We start from the raw sequence: 16,795 nt of genomic DNA on the forward strand, positions 1-16,795 counted from the left end.
TTTGGAATTGTTCAATTTTGAAATTGCCATCACTAAGAGATTTTTTTATCCTTTTCTCTCAAATAGGCATACTTTTCTAAGGGATTGCTTATTCTTTTTTTTTTTTAATTTCAAATTTTTGATAAATTTTATTGGAGAAAAAATCAGATGAGGAAATAGAAAGTAACTGGGCGATAGATGGTGGGGCACAAAGGCTACTTTAATTGTGTGGCCAGGGAAAGCTTTTCTGAGTTGATGACATTGAGGCTGGGAAAGACAGAGTCATGGAAATACCCAGGGAAAAAGGCTGGGGGCAGGGGAGTAGCAAACGCTAAGACAGATGAGCCAGGAGGCCTGTCTGACAGGGCTTGCTTATTCTTACAGCTTATTGGTCAGCATTACTAATGTCTTAATGGGGAAGTTTTGGGCAGTTTAGGAAATGACACGATAAAGGGGGTTATGGTGGTGAGGAAGAGATTGTAATTTTTGGTAATTTTCTACTTGTATTCTTTCTCCAGGCTTTTAGATGAGTCATTAGCTTTGTCAAAGGAGACGACTGCTATTTGTAACCCTACATTGTTTTTTAAATGCTGTTTTTTATTTTTTATTCTATTTTATATACATGTACATATATATATATATATATTTTTTAACTAGGCCTTTTTTTCTTTCTTTCTTTCTTTTTTTTTTTTTTTGGCCATGCAGCATGCAGGATCTTAATTTCCCAACCAGGGATCGAACCCATGCCCCCTGTATTGGGAGCATGGAGTCTTAACCACTGGATCGCCAGGGAAGTCCCTGTAACCCTACTTTGTCAATGAACTTACCTTCAACTGAAAAAGTGGGCAGCATTTTCCTTCTTTAATACAGCTATAGGGTCTCTCTGTTATTCTTGCCTCTGGCTGTTTCTTTTGCTATATCCTCACCTAATAAGATTTATTTGAGTTGAATATTCATATTACTCTCACCTAAACCAACTTTCTTCCCTCCTTTTTGCTTTCCTGCTGTGGAGATGTTCTATTCATGCCAGTTTTATGATTTGGGGGGGGAGTTTTTCTTTTTAAGTCTCTTTTACCCTCTGAAGGTCTCCAGAGGGTAGAGCAAAGACTGCTGATACTGGCCGTGTGTCTCAGTTGGAGTGAAAAGCTAAGGATGGGGGGCAAAGGGGAGATAGTCTACTTGTCTGTGATTTCAAAGGACCCATTTCTGTTCTTTGCTGAACAGGAAGGAAGCCTCCCAATGCTATCAGATCAACAGATACACATTTTTTTGTTTTTTTGTTTTTTTCCAGACCAAATGCTCACTGGAGGGGAGTGATATGCTGACCAAAGACATCCCCAAACATGAAGCTGTCCTGCTGGGATTGTCCTGCCAGTGGTCGTTTTCCTTCCTGCAGTCTCAAATACTCCCAACCCCAAAGCAAAGGGACCCTCTGCACAAAGGTTGAGATTGCGTCCCAGCTGTGGCCATAACAGCGACATCGATCCTCATCTGTTCCCCACCACTGAATTCTCCACTGCGCATTAGAAACAAGCAATGCAGCCTCCGCTACCAGTGACACCGGCGGGACCTGGCTTTTAGAAGTAAGATTGAATGGCTATTAGAAGGGGTGACGGCTATAACCTAACACTGTACAGAGAGACCAAGGTAATGAAGTAACACAGGATCGTAGAATGTGGAGATCTGGAAGGCTCTTTAGACATCATTCTGGCCAACTCCTTTGCTTTACAGGTGAAGAAACCCAGGACCAAAGAGGTTAATTGACTTATCCAAGGTCATAGTGTGAATTATTGTCCTTTGGTTGTTCAGGTCACCCTTAAACAAAAAAATTTTTCCCAAGGTTTCTAAGAGTTCAGAGTTCATAGTCCATCAGCTTTAATAGTTTAAATTCTTCCCTTTAGAACTCATTCATCGGCGGTGAATCATGGGAACCTATCATGAACATGCCCCACATGTTATAGGTGATTAAAAAAGGGGAAAGAGGTTTCTGCACCTAATATCTTACAATTGAATTGGAGACTTAAGAAATATAAATAGCAAGAGGAAAAATGAAATTCTTAGGTAGGTAAAAAAAAAATGAAATCCTTGATGTATGCGTGTAAATGCTGTGCATAAAGAGAATTCTACGGAGTAGGTGTCCTATGCTTTATCTTAAAGAAACTAAAGACCACGTGTTTGTATTAATATTTAGAGAGCCATTAATTTACTATTGGGATTGTAAAGTAAAAGTGATAAATAACAATTTATATTTTGTGTTCTATAATGTCCACATATAAAGTTTCCTGGGCATTTCAGCAGCCATCAACATCACTGAAAATATGTTTATGGCCCACGAAAAAATTCCATTTGCATCTTGGCTCTTTGAAACATAGCTTCCTCTCTTCATCCTTATTGCCTCATTTCTAGTATAAAGTGGTCAGATTAGATGATCTTTAAGGTTCCTACAAATTTCCACTTTCCTTGATTAGCGAGTGACTAAAAACAAAAGGCAAAATAGTCCAGATGTTCTAGTAGGTTTACATTTGCATCTGAGAAAAGTCCTGAAGTACCTCAATAGTTTTAAATTATTTTTTGAATGGTGAAATGTCACTGAACATTTTCTATGAAATTCTCCCAGTAAAATAACTGGTTTTAGAGTTCTGCACTGTTGATCTTGTAGTTCCAGGACAGATTTGGGATAATTATTGTGATTTCCACTGGGTAGAACAATATTTTAGGATCAGAACAATCAAACTCAAATTATACAGGTACAACAGTTTAACAAATGTTACGCATATTTTATAATTCATATCAAACTGATGAGTCTCTTTGGTCTACCCATCAAAATAATTGTCAGAGGTAAACAGGCACTCATTTTCCATGTGAACTTTTCCATGTTGATGCTGGAAAACCGTTTCTAAGGGTATAATAGCAATAGCTGCCCCTGAAAGCCTCGAGCCCCAGATGATCATTTAAATGGTTCTTGTGAATGGCACAACTCGTGCTTATGGGTGCCAGGTCCCAGTGTTTCAGATACATCGAAACAGCCTTTGCCAATGCAGCTTTAGCCAGTAAGAATAGCTAATATTGATGCTTACTGAGTGCTAACTATGACTATACTGAAAGTTTTGCATATATTATCTTATTTAATACTCCCAATAATCTGAAGAGGGAGGTACTGTTATTATCCCTATTATACAGATAAAGAAACTGAATATTAGAAGGTTAAATAGTTTGCCTAAAATACATCTAGAAAACAGTAAAGCTGAGATCTGAAGCCAGATGTATTGACCTCACGGACAATACGCTAATCACTATACAGTAGTATTACCTCGTGGCTTACAATAGTCTAGAAGACAAATGATTTTTAAGTTGCTTTGATAAATACCCTTTATGTGGAAAATGATGGGTGTGCAGACTGAGTAGTGTGTATGATGGTGGTGGAGGTTAGAGGTGCGCGGATCATTAACTTTTATTGACTTTAGTTAATTGCATTTAATTCGAATCTTTCAACGATTTTGGCCAACTGCATGTTGTGCCTGTCTGGGTCTGCAGTATCACTGACAGCAGAGATGTGGGTACCAGGCTAAGTAGGCATGCTTCCTCCAGAACCTTCACTGGCAGACACGAGCGTGCATCATCCAACCCAGGTCTGAACAGCGAGTTCAGAAGCCATCTCATTATTTAAATTTCTGATCTGCAGTGTTGTATGAAATACTGTGAAGAACCCCGTGCTTTAGGATCGGTGGAATATCAACACATTTCCCAGCCTAAATCTAAAGCAATGGTGCTTAATAATTTATATGAACCCATCTCCCCCTTCTCCATGTGGTTAAAGATAATGAAATAGAGAACCGCGCTCTCCGAGAATGTTACAGGCCAATTTACGATTCTAATTCTCCGTTTGGTCATCTAAAATATACTATTTGAGCAGCTTTCTGCCTTTAACAGGTATTTCTTGAAAGCAATTCCTACTTGCATTACTGTTCCGTAAATGTTTGGCTTGAAAGAAAAGAAAATGTGTCCTTCAAACAAGTGTGTCTCTTTCAGGGCTACTTCTGTATGTGAATTTCTCCGTGGTGACTAGCCAGTGTTTTCTGTTATCTTCTCAGCGTTCAATTCATTACCCCTGTTCATCATTCAATTTGTTGGGCTTTGAGCACCTGAATAATTGAAAGCTATGCAAGTATTATAAATTACAGTGTCCACGTTCATAATACCCATTTTAGAGTTTATAGCTTCACTATAAAAATTCATTGTGTTGGAACCTTACATACAAGGTCTTATACTGAAAACAAATTAATTTATATGTACATTTTTTTCTTCCCTAAACTCAATATTTATCAAATCTTACATTTTTCCAGTTACGATTTTTAGGGCTTTTACTGCCACAGCAAGACCAATGAAAAAGAATGTTTTACATGTTCATTCATTCTTTTTTGTAACAAGTATTTATGGAGTGACTATACCTTTGACAGTGTGAGGCTGGGGCTAGGTCAGCCTATTCTCTTTGAGAAGAATGAGAGAGAAAGCAGGCTTTGCAACCCTTTAAGTTATGGCCTCCACCTCCTGATGGCACTCCAAAATCAAAACAAACCAAAAAACCCCCAAACCAAATCCTCAGCCGCCCTTCCTCTGTAGTCTCTGCCCCTGGGTTCTTCCTGGTCCACATAGGGCCCTGAGGGCTGGAAGATTCTGTAGCCTCCTTGAGGCAGGTAGCCCAGTTCTTTGCTCTGCAAATAAATATGGGAATAAATTTTTTTCAATGAGAGTAAGAAGGAAAGAAGAGAAGATGGGTGAAGTTTAAGAGACTGATGACCCAGCTAGTAAGTGCCTGAGCTGGAAGGCAGGCTGCAGACTCAAGTCTTGTGTATGCAAATCTAGTGTGGTTTTTAATTTCATCAGCACTGCCTCTGCATTGCTAGATTGATTGATTGATTGGCTTTACCATAATAAAAATAGCTTTACTGGGTTTTTTTTTCTCTATAATTATACCAGCAATACCCACCCTTCTCTTTGTAAAAGCTGAAACAATGGATTAAGGTAGAAAGTTGAAAGTAAAAATCACCTGGAAACAAATTTGATTGGCATTAGTTCAACAAGTATTTCTGAAGCACATATTCTGTACCACTTGGGCCTTGGTAAATAAGGATAACTATTACAAATGTGGTTCCTGCCCTAGTTGGCATAAAATTGGTGAAAGATACAAAAAATAGGCAAGAAAGTAAATGAATGTATATTATTTTTATGACGGCTGAGAGCAGAGAATCATGATGGCAAATCAACAGGGAGGGTACTACTTACGCCAAGCTATTAGAAATGACCTCTCCTGGGAAGCGGTATTGTAGAGTATGGCCTTCCAAACTGTATCCTATGGCTCTGTTTATGCATTTTTATTTTTGACAAAAACAAGATCATATATGCATATTGTTTTGCAACTTGCCTTTTCAATATAACAGTGTTAGTCTTCCATGTAAATAAGTATAGATTGAATGTATTATATTGTATGAATATATCATAATTTAAGAAAATCAATCCTCTATTGATGAATATTGATTTTTTTTTTTTTGCTTTCATATGCATTGCAAGGATGGACTTCCTTTAAAATATCCCTTGGGGCGTATTTACCATTATTTCTTAGCATAAATATATAGGAACAGAATTTCTGAGTCAAAGAGTATACACACTAAAAGTTTTGATACATGTTGTCAAAATACTATATGAAAACTTGTACCAATGTATACTCCCTGGAGCATCATTTTCAAATAGGAGACAGAAGAGAAGAATGACTTGAGGGGGCAGCTTTGGAGTTAGATTGCCTGGGTACAAGTTTCAGGTCCCGCATATGTGAACTGTGTCTGACTTTCGACAAGTTGTGACACCCACCCAATATCTCAGTTTTCTTATCTAGAGTGTGGGCATAATAACTTATGGGATTGTTGTGAAGAGATTAAATGAGATAACTCATGTTCATCATTTAACAAAGTACATGGCACATAATAAACGCTCAATAAAAATATGAGGTATTACCATTATTTACCCTGTGCACTTGTGAGTACTGTCTATTATCATTCTTTTTTTTTGAAATTCACGTTCTTTTATTTATTTATTTATGACTGTGTTGAGTCTTCGTTTCTGTGCGAGGGCTTTCTCTAGTTGCGGCAAGTGGGGACCACTCTTCATCGCGGTGCGCGGGCCTCTCACCATCGCGGCCTCTCCTGTTGCAGAGCACAGGTTCCAGACGCGCAGGCTCAGCAATTGTGGCTCACGGGCCCAGTTGCTCCGTGGCATGTGGGATCTTCCCAGACCAGGGCTCGAACCCGTGTCCCCTGCATTGGCAGGCAGATTCTCAACCACTGCACCACCAGGGAAGCCCTATTATCATTTTTATAATTTTTTAACATATTTTAATTATAAAAAGAATCCATGCTTATGGTAAAGAATGTCTCCAACCACATGGAAGGATATTGACATAATCACTCCTCCTCCAACTGCTATTCCACTTCCCAGAGAGAACCACTTAAGACTTTTTAAATTGCCACTATGACTGAGTTAAATGCCTACATCTGACAGTCACAAATGTCGATTTTAGACAAAATCTCCAGATAGACCACTATAAAAGAAGAGGATTTCACTCCTCTCCTATGTCTACCTGATTTTTGTCAGTTTATTTTCCAGTTCTTTGATTTCCCAGTTCATCTAAAAATAGTATTTCAAATGGAGTGCAACATGTATACTTCTGTATTCATATTTGCCTCCATAAAATCCACTAAATTCGATAAACCTGTTACTGCAGTGGCGCACCCAGCAATTGTAGTCTATAGTCAGTCTGGTTCGGTGGGACAGTCCTGGTTTACATTTTTTGTTCCCGTATAGTTTTTAATAGTGCCCGTGTTTGCTTTTAAAACTATGTTACTTGGAAGATAACTTAGGTGTTCGCCCAATTTATAGAAAGAATTTGAGCAGCCTTTTGAGATTGCTGGCAGAAGGAGGTGTTTGATGGCTTCCTGGCCACTGTGTCATCATATTTTACTGAGTGGCTAAAGAGAGTATGTTTCCTTTGCTTTTTAAAGTTTCATATCTATTCTTGTGGGCTCTGGGGTTCATGTCCTTTTGCCATGCTTGATTTAGATGGTGCCCCTCATGTCAACGTATCATTTCTATTCAGGGCACTGTTTTCCTTAACAATTTTGAGATGGAAAAGAGAAAAAGAATCTAATTAGGATATTTATCCCACGGTAGATTAACTACTACCTTGTTAATGTTATTTTCTTATTCCTTTAAAAACTATTTCAGATTTACAGAAAGGTGAAGAGAATGATAACAATTAAAAAATCTCACGTTCTCAACATCCAGCTTAAAAAGTAAAACATTACCAATACATTTGGCTTCCCCAGTGTTCCGTGTTCCTGTGTACTCTTCTTGACTGCAATATCCTTTTCTTACCCCAAGGCAACCACTCCACTGAATGTAATGTTTCTCATTTCCATGCATTTAAAAACATAATTTCAATGTGTAGTGTATAATAAAATAGACAGTATTGCTTTCATGCTTTAAAACTTTATATAAATGATGTACAATTTAGTTTTTTTTTTTTTTTCCCTCTACATCCTATTTGGGAGAGTCTCCTTGGTAACCTGTATAGGGATAGTTGATACTTTTTCACTAGTCTACAATATTGCCTCCTATGAATATACCACTATTTACCCATTCAACTTTTCTTTGTTCTTACAAACTGTGTTCTGCAGCTTGTCATTGAATATTCTTGACCAAAAGTGTAAAAAACAGATTGCCATCCAAATGGTTGTAACCATTCGTATTCCCACCAGCAGCGAAGAAAAGATTTAAGACCATTGTAAAACTATTTATCTAACTCAGGAAATCGGTCAACCAACTAAATATTATACATCAATTGTAAATAAGGTACTTGTCCTAGACGTTGAAGATAGATACAAAGATATACAAGAGAGTCTGAGTAGAATATATATGCACAGTGAAATTCTTTGCAGACAAATACTTACTACATGCCATGTACTGCCCTAGGCAGTAGGAATACCAAAGGGATCAGGAAAGTAAGATTTGGTCAGAAAGGTAAGAACAGAGGTGGAGAGGAATCAGACAACATCTCAGGAAGAAATGTTGTGAGTGACCTGAATATTCCCTTTATTCTTCCTCCTTCTGAACCTTCTGTACAGTGGAGATTATATACCACATTGCTTAATTTTCCAATTTGCTAAGGAAGACAACTCAGAAATGAAAATATTTCATAAATGTTAATAGATGGCTTGATCATGCAAAGATTTTATTATTGTTGTTGGTAAATTCCAATACCTGAGGCAAAATATATACTTAAGTAAATAGGCTTTTCACAATTCTAAACACACTTGAGAAAATTACAGCTTTCTGTGTATAGACTTTGGTTTGCTCGAGAACAAGAATTGTTATAAGAAGGTATAAAAGCTACTTATTTTTTATGGAACTTCTGCATAAATCTTATATCTATAACATGACCTAGTGACATAAATTTTAGCAGCTTGTTTCTGTTTCACCTGCTGTGGAACCAGTGCTGTCCTACAGCAATATCCAGGGGTGGAATTGAGCTATTTGCTGGTGTCATAAATAAGTAAGGATGTCATGACTGTTTTCATTTGACTGAGCAGTAATGGAGTTAATTATACTATCTGTCTTTGTTTTTGATCTGTGTTTCCAAAGTCATCTAAGCTTTGGGGAGTTCTCCTATTTTAACTCTTCCCTTTTCTGACTGGATTTCATAGGCTTTGGGATTTCACAGCTACCGATTACTACTCCCTTTTAATTTCCACCTTTCATTCACAACTGTGCAGATTGTGTTTCATATGGACTCTTCTTCAAAGAAATAAGAGAACTGGCATTCTTTTGTACTTGATATGTAACTTTTAATTTAAGCATTTTATACAAGTTATCTCTGGAGAAGGATGGATTTTAGCCTAATTTTCTAGTTGAGACAGACTCAAGAGAAATAAGTAACTTCTGAAGTGTGAGCTAGCAAGCCAGCGAGATAGGAATGGATTTAGAATTTTCTTGAGTATTTTTGCTGAGATGAGGAATCATTGTTGAAATGAAAAAGGATTTCCATGATTTTTTCTGCCAGGCTATTACTTATCAAGTTGAGAGAGGCAAAGTAGATAAATACACATATACATACAAATATGTAAATAGTTGGAGACCTCAGATTAATTTTTCATCTTTATTGATATTATTTATCTTAACTACATAATCTGAAATACTTGGATTACTTAATCACTATAGATACTTTAGCTTTAATTAATTATCCTTTTATTTTTTGTTTATTTATATATTCTCTCATTTAATTGGCAACTAAGCTCCCAAAGAAGAAAACTGAGGGGAAAATTATTTTCACATTTTATTCAATACATATAACAATACATATTAAAATATTTAAAAATAAGGAGATTTTTAATTTTTTGCTTTTATAAATTGCTGGACAGTTTAGATATCAGATACATAGGAAAGCAGCACATGCTATTCTCAAATATATACATACATGCATGTATATATACATAATATACATTGAAATAATAAAATGAATTTCTAATTTTATGGTTTAATTTTATTTAAACTGTGATCTTGCTTTTTAATAGATCCAACTCTTCTTTGGTAATGTTCCCTCGGTAATGAACAGCTTCATACAATAGCTTTCTGATCCATCTTACAAGTTTGAATTTGTTTTCCAAATGATTTAAACAATCTCTAGCTGCTTATTTTTATTTAAATTAAAAGTAAATAAATCCTGACATAAAATTATTTTATCTTGTCTTTTGTCTCCTGCACAAATGACTTTTACTATTAATCATGGTATTTCTATGATCGCCATCATTTTTTTTTTTTCTTTTTTGGCCACGGGGCATGCAGGATCTTAGTTCGATCCCTGACCAGAGATCAAACCCGTGACCCCTGTAGTGGAAGTGTGCAGTCTTAACCACTGGACCACCAGGGAGGTCCCTCACCATCATTTTTATGAAGAACTTATGAGTCAGTTATTTTTCAACATGAAAAGAAGTAGGTTAAACGCCAGAGAAATACACTAAAAATGGTGCTGAGAGTCATGGAGGGATTTTGTTGAAATGCAGGTGAGAAGTTGAGTAGGAATCAACTATGAGGCATAAAAAGATGTTTTAATTTTTGGCCTGAGATTTTCCATAAGGAATTCATATAATTCTTCTTGTTGGCAGGAGTGTGGAGAGGTTGGGATAGGATTAGTTGTCAAGGATTTTCTACAGACCTGCAGAGGGTAAATTTTCTATCTCTGGGTACTGAGGTACGACCCCAACAAACAGAATTCTTTTATCTTTTAGGGTTGGGGTAGGAATTTTTGTTGGTGACTGTTAAGTTAACCCTGACCTCATCACACCTACCCAAGTATTGCTATGGCAAAATCACTTCGCAAACTGATAAGCAAGTAACCTGGGAGAGATTCAAAGAAAACCTTCTGATATTAAAAAAAGAAAAAGGTGGGAGGGCAGGTTAAATCTGCATTTTGTGCTGATTGAATGGCTTGATTTTAACACAATCACAATTAAATTGGACTTGCTGTTCGAAAGTAAAGAAAACAAATTCCACTGACCCTGACATCTTCAAAAGAGTGGAATTGAAAAGAAAAAAAAAAGCAACACATTCAGGCCCTTTAGTGGCTGCTAAGTTTCAGTCTCAGCTTTCTCTGTGCCCTAATGTGGAGAAGAGGTGTGTGTCTCCTGTCTTTAACAATCATGGGATTCAACATAAGTCACTGTGAAGTTTGACACATCCTTGGCATTTGGGAAAAAAATGTACAAACTAGAATCCCAGCTTGTTAGTTTTCTGAGTTGTTTAGGAAGCGACTTACAAGGGAAATAGGTTTTCTTCGTGGGTTTTATGAATGCTACCAAAATTCCATACTTAAAAGTGAATGTGGGCTTCCCTGGTGGCACAGTGGTTGAGAGTCTGCCTGCCAATGCAGGGGACACGGGTTCGAGCCCTGGTCCGGGAAGATCCCACATGCCATGGAGCAACTAAGCCCGTGTGCCACAACTACTGAGCCTGCCTGCTACAACTACTGAAGCCCAGCCACCTAGAGCCCGTGCTCCACAACAAGAGAAGCCACTGCAGTGAGAAGCCCGCACACCGCAACGAAGACCCAACAGAGCCAAAAACAAATTAATTAATTAATTAATTTAAAAAAAAAGTGAATGTAACTGAGCAACATGCTCTTCCTAAGGAAGGTCAAATGTTCTTCCCTTTGAAATCTTTCAGGCTCCCAAACCAGTTTGCATACTGAGTTTCCCAGAACTCTTTTCAACTACCTGGAGCAGTTGAGCATGAAGAACACCATTCTCAATGTCTTTAGCTACGAATTGGTAAGCAAATAGGTTCCAGACGCCCGGTGAGGAGGGGCACTCCCCTTCCATCTAGTCTGTTTATTACTGAGGAAGTTCTGATCAAGTTTATGGTGTTAAAGACTCCAACATATCAACTCTATTGAAGAGCAGGACAAGCCATTGTAAATATGAACCATCAAAGCATTAGCCATTTCAATGAAATGAAGCAAATCAATTGTTTTTTAGAAAGGTGCCTTTCAGATCTCCTCTCTCAGGTTCTGAGTTGCTGTATCAAGTTCACATTAAAACAACTTGTGCTAATGGGATTTTAGCTCAGGATCTTGGAAGGTCAGCGGCTTGGCCAATAAACCATGATTTCCTGAATCTGTGGCAAAACAATCACCTCTCTGCTTTAAAACCATTGAAAACAATTCAGGGACATGTTAGCATTAGGACAAAAATGAAATAGCTAAAATAATTGCAGTTACTTGGGTTGTGAATTTGCTTCTATCAATCAGCTGCCTTTTATTTAATATGGCATTAATAGTTTCTTTTCCCCTAAATGTGTTACGGTTTATTAAAATTGATATATGTATCAGATGCATGTAGACAAAGAGATATTATTTTTTAAAATCAAAACATCTTTGGTTAATCTCTTGGAATTCTGTGTTCTGGAAAATAATTTCAGCTACAAGGAGGATGCTGAATGTAATTTTTGTATAAACCAGTAAGATAGTCATTACTGTATCATAGTCTGATTATTTCTTTTAACACATTAATTGAGCACCTTGTATGCAGCAAACACTGAACTAGATATTCTCACATGCTCTCTCATTGACTGTGAATATCATCAGCCTTTGTACACTGTGGGCTTCTCATGATCAGGGATCTTGCTTCATAAATCTTTGCATATCCTTAGGACCTAGCAACGTGCCTGGGATATGGTCCTCAAAATCTTTCTGTTAGATAGACATAAATATATGTACTTAGCTTTAAAAACAATTAACTTCTGGCTGAGAATTTGAATTCAAGATATTTAACCCTTTGGAGAAAGCAAAAACAGTTACATTATGGAACTTTTTTCCCATGTGGTCATACCAAAATTCTGTAGTGTTTTAGAAGTAAATGCTATGTTTAAATTGAGAATAGACTGAAATGAAAGGAGCGTGTTTTGCCAGAACATTCTATTTGAACTTAAAAAGTTATTCAGTATTAAAAATTAACCAGCATTTAGGTAGAAGGTTGGGATATTTATTTGATGTGAGCTATATATTAACTAAAACTAGATCATGAGAAACAGAACACTTTACCCATAGTTGAAGGATTCATTCTCTTTAAATTGGTTAGATATTCGTTTTGTGTACAATCTACCGATAAAGATAGGTATGTAGTTAAGTAGGTAGATAGATGTATAGACAGATAGATGCATACATACATACACAGACAAATAGAATTTTTTTTTCGTTAGGAGCCAAGCACTAGGCTAGCTACTGCAAAGCATAGGGTAGAATTTGAAGAAGACAAACTTTCTGTCATCAGTGCATTCACAATCTTCTTTATTTGGAAATGGACAGTAAACATAATTTTTTTAAAATTTATCGGCCGCACCACGTGGCATGTGGCATGTGGGATCTTAGTTCCCTGACCAGGGATGAAACCTGCACCCCCTGCATTGGAAGTGCAGAGTCTTAACCACTGGACCACTAGGGAAGTCCCTGTAAACATAATTTTAATACAAGTCAAGTAGATGACTTGCGCTTTTTTTTTCTTTCCTTTTTTTTTTTTTTTACAGTCCCGGTCTTTTATTTTCTTTACACCCATCATGCTACGAATTCATAGGGAATGGGCTCCATCCAACAGTTCAGGCTCCTTTGCATTGGTTCTCACGAAGTGTGCTTCTCCGGGTGCAGCAGGCTGGAGCTTCAGCTGAACCCAAGTACCTTTCTCTTTGGCCTCCTTCTTTTTCTGATCATTTTCTTTCCTTCACACGTTTCGGGAAGCTGTCTCAGCTCTTAGCGTGCTTAACATGCTCAATACGCGCATTAGTCTTGGCAAGAATTTTGCCAGGTATGTTCGTGGTGAAATGGTGGTAAAGATGGGAAGCAGAAGAAATGGAGGGATTTGAGAAGGTAGTTATGAAAGAAAGAGGTTCAAGAAGGATTTCCAGATTTCTGAGATGGGCAATTAAGAGGGGATGGGGGGGCTTCCCTGGTGGCGCAGTGGTTGAGAGTCTGCCTGCCAGTGCAGGGGACACGGGTTCGAGCCCTGGTCTGGGAAGATCCCACATGCCGCGGAGCAACTAGGCCCGTGAGCCACAACTACTGAGCCTGTGCGTCTAGAGCCTGTGCTCCACAACAAGAGAGGCCGTGATAGTGAGAGGCCCGCGCACCGCGATGAAGAGCGGCCCCCGCTTGCCGCAACTAGGGAGGGTCCTCGCGCAGAAACGAAGACCCAACACAGCCAAAAATAAATAAATAAAATAAAATAAAATAAAATAAAAGGGGATGGAGTTGTAGTCCACAGATATAGTAACACAGAGAAAGAAATTTTTTAGTAAGGAGGAAAATAGTACAAAAGTCGTGGTAGAAAGAAAAGAATGGATTAATTTAATTTTGGATCTTTGACTTTAAAAAGTCTCTGAGACATTCAAGTAAAAATATTCGGTAGTTTGTAGATTAAAATCAAAATTTGGAATAGAGAGGGAGATTGGAAGTCACCTAGCATTCTCTAAATCCTGACTCTACTACTTCAGCTCCAGAATGTTTTGTGAAACTTAAGTCATCTAGGAAGTCTGTATTTTTTTAAATTGTTTTCCCCCAAATCTTTATCTATTTAGTGTCTATGTTTTAGAAAACAGCTTTCTTAGTGTAGAGTGATCTGCAATTCTTTAAGATATTGCTTTATTAAAAAAAAAAAATTATAGTGGCTCAGAGCAGGAAATGTAATCAGCAACTTCTGAGTTGGTATTCTAGCTTTCCTACTTCCTAGCTGTGTGATCACCGGCAACCCATTTAACCTCTCTGAATCTTTCCTTACCTGTAAAGTGAAGGTATCATTGCTGAATGAAAGCACTGTCATGAGGATTAGATGATATATAAAATGGCTGGCGGAAGAGGTGACGTTGCAATAACTTAAAAATGGCTATATTAATGTTAATAGGATAAATATCGTTGACTGGTAGTACATAGTAGATGGTATAATTGGCCCTTCTACTAAATTTCTCTCATTTATTGCTCACAAAAACCCTGGGAGGTAAATATTATAATTCCCATTTTATAGAAAGATTAAAACTCAGAGGTCAATAGTCAAAAAGCTGCAGAGTCAAGATTTGAAGCCAGATTTTTAAAATCTTATTTCTGGCATTTTACTTGCTCCCTTAGTGCTTCAGAGATTATGGATTAGAAGTTCTTGTCTGTTTCCCGAGAGCCTTCAGTTTTGTACCATATAGAAGGATGCTCTGTAAGTACAGATGAGCAGATTCAGGACAAGGCAGAATATTTATTGAGCTTCTATTATGTGCCAGACACCGTAGCACGCAGTGAGAATACAAATAGTTCTTGCTTTGCTGTTGACATCTTGGCACAACAAGCATTTTTACAGATAACTATAATGCAGTGTGTGGTCTGTGCTCAACTAGAGGTGGGCGGGGAAGGGAAACAGCACAACGAGGAGGGAACAATTTAGTTTTGTCGTAAGTTTGGGATGAGAGTGAGATAAAGTCCCCCAAGAATCCTCAGAGAAGGTGAAATCTGAACTGGGCCTATTTTGGAGAAGTTTATGCAATATAAAAATAATTCTTGATCTGTGTCTCTATTAAATTTGGAAGGCCATAGTTGACGTGAGACATCTCCTCTGTCTCACAGTTTCTTATCCGACACTAGAAATAACACTATATCTGAGAGCTTATAGTAATTGGTGAATTGTATTTTAGTGGTATTACTAAAATTGTATGTTAGTAATTGTATTTTAGAAAAATGATCTGACCACTTTAGAAGACCTAGATTTTTATAAATTTCGATTTAGTAAGTACAAAATATATACATGTTTTTTAGTATTTTATTTGTTTATTTATTTTGGCTGAGTTGCGCAGCATGTGGGATCTTAGCTCCTTACCAGGGATAGATCCCGCACCCCCTGCAGTGGAAGCGTGGAGTCTTAACCACTGGACCACCAGGGAAGTCCTAATAAGTACAAGATATTTTGAAAAATTAAATAACTACCCTGATGGCCTGAATTCAAATTCCAGAACTGTTTCTGGAATACTTCAGATACGTCATCTTAGGAGGTTACTTTACTTTTCTGTTGTTCAGTTTTCTTATTCGTAAAATAAGGTTGTTGGAAAAATCAAGTATTAGGAAGAGATGGTGTAATAGTAAAAGCTTGGGCTCCCGAGTAAATCTGCCTGAGTTTGAGTCCTAAACCTATTGTATGCTAGCTGTGTGACTTTAAGCAACTTACCTAACTTCTCTGTGCTTCAGTTTCCTCATTTGTAAAATGAGGATAATGATAACCTCCTTCAATTGTGCTAGTACAATTTACTGAGTAGTTTGCCATTTCCTAATTTGAAATACCATCTTTATTATATATTAAATTCTTACATAAGGTAGATAGATAGGGGGTTTCTAATGCATTCATTGTTCAATCTCTATAACATCCAACTAGTATATTTTGTTAATTGCTTTAGCTTTATAAGACATAATCTTGAATACATAAAGATCAGTTCTCCCCCCATCATTCTCTATCTCTATACACACACACACACACACACACGTGCACACATGAGCATGCACACACAGAGGTTTTGCTAGCTCATTCTTCCTCATGGTAAACTTAAAATCATTTTGTAAAGACGCAAAATAAAATCCTGTTGAAGTTTATAGAAATTGTATCAACCCACAAATTAATTCAAGAAATACTATTAGATCTCACTAGCTAGAAATAAGTCAATTATTTTCTAATCTTCTTTCATATCCCATAGGAAATTTTTGTGCTTTTCTTCACAAAAGCTTGTATCTTGCTTGTTGTATTAATTTCTGACTCTTTTATATATATTTGTTGTTAATGTGAATGGAAGAATAATTTTTCCATTGTTTTTCTGATTACTGCTCTTCTCTGGAAATGTTACTGATTTTGATATTTATTTTGCAACTAGTCAACTTTCTGAATTATCTTGTTATATCTAATAGTCCTTTAGTGGAGCTTATCTGATGATCAACTGGGTTTTTCATTACAACTTCTTCAAAAAAGATCTGAAATTATGTTTTACCATAGATTGTTGCCTTAAATGTTGTTAAATTCCTCCGATATATATAGGTTTAAGAAATAAAGGCAAAGAAATATCTTACTCTAAAAAGCTTCAGAAATTTATATTGAAGTGTTGAATGAAACAATTTATAGTTAGCAAATTCAGTAGAAAATTTAATTCTACTCTTTAATTGAATATTTCACACTTAATAATGCATTTTTTCTAAATTCTGGAATAT

General features: G+C 36.9%; 1 long non-coding RNA gene across 1 annotated transcript in view; it reads left to right on the top strand.

Moving 5' to 3' along the window:
* Window positions 1-5,993, top strand: part of LOC103000898 (uncharacterized) — a 58,215-nt gene extending 52,222 nt beyond the window's left edge. The window contains exon 4 of the long non-coding RNA XR_450254.2: window positions 1,271-5,993. This is a non-coding gene — a long non-coding RNA (uncharacterized LOC103000898). The remainder of the gene's footprint in view (window positions 1-1,270) is intronic.
* The last annotated feature ends 10,802 nt before the right edge of the window (window positions 5,994-16,795 follow it).

The sequence above is a fragment of the Balaenoptera acutorostrata genome, chromosome 1 (assembly GCF_949987535.1).
Source record: "Balaenoptera acutorostrata chromosome 1, mBalAcu1.1, whole genome shotgun sequence".
NCBI lineage: Eukaryota > Metazoa > Chordata > Mammalia > Artiodactyla > Balaenopteridae > Balaenoptera > Balaenoptera acutorostrata.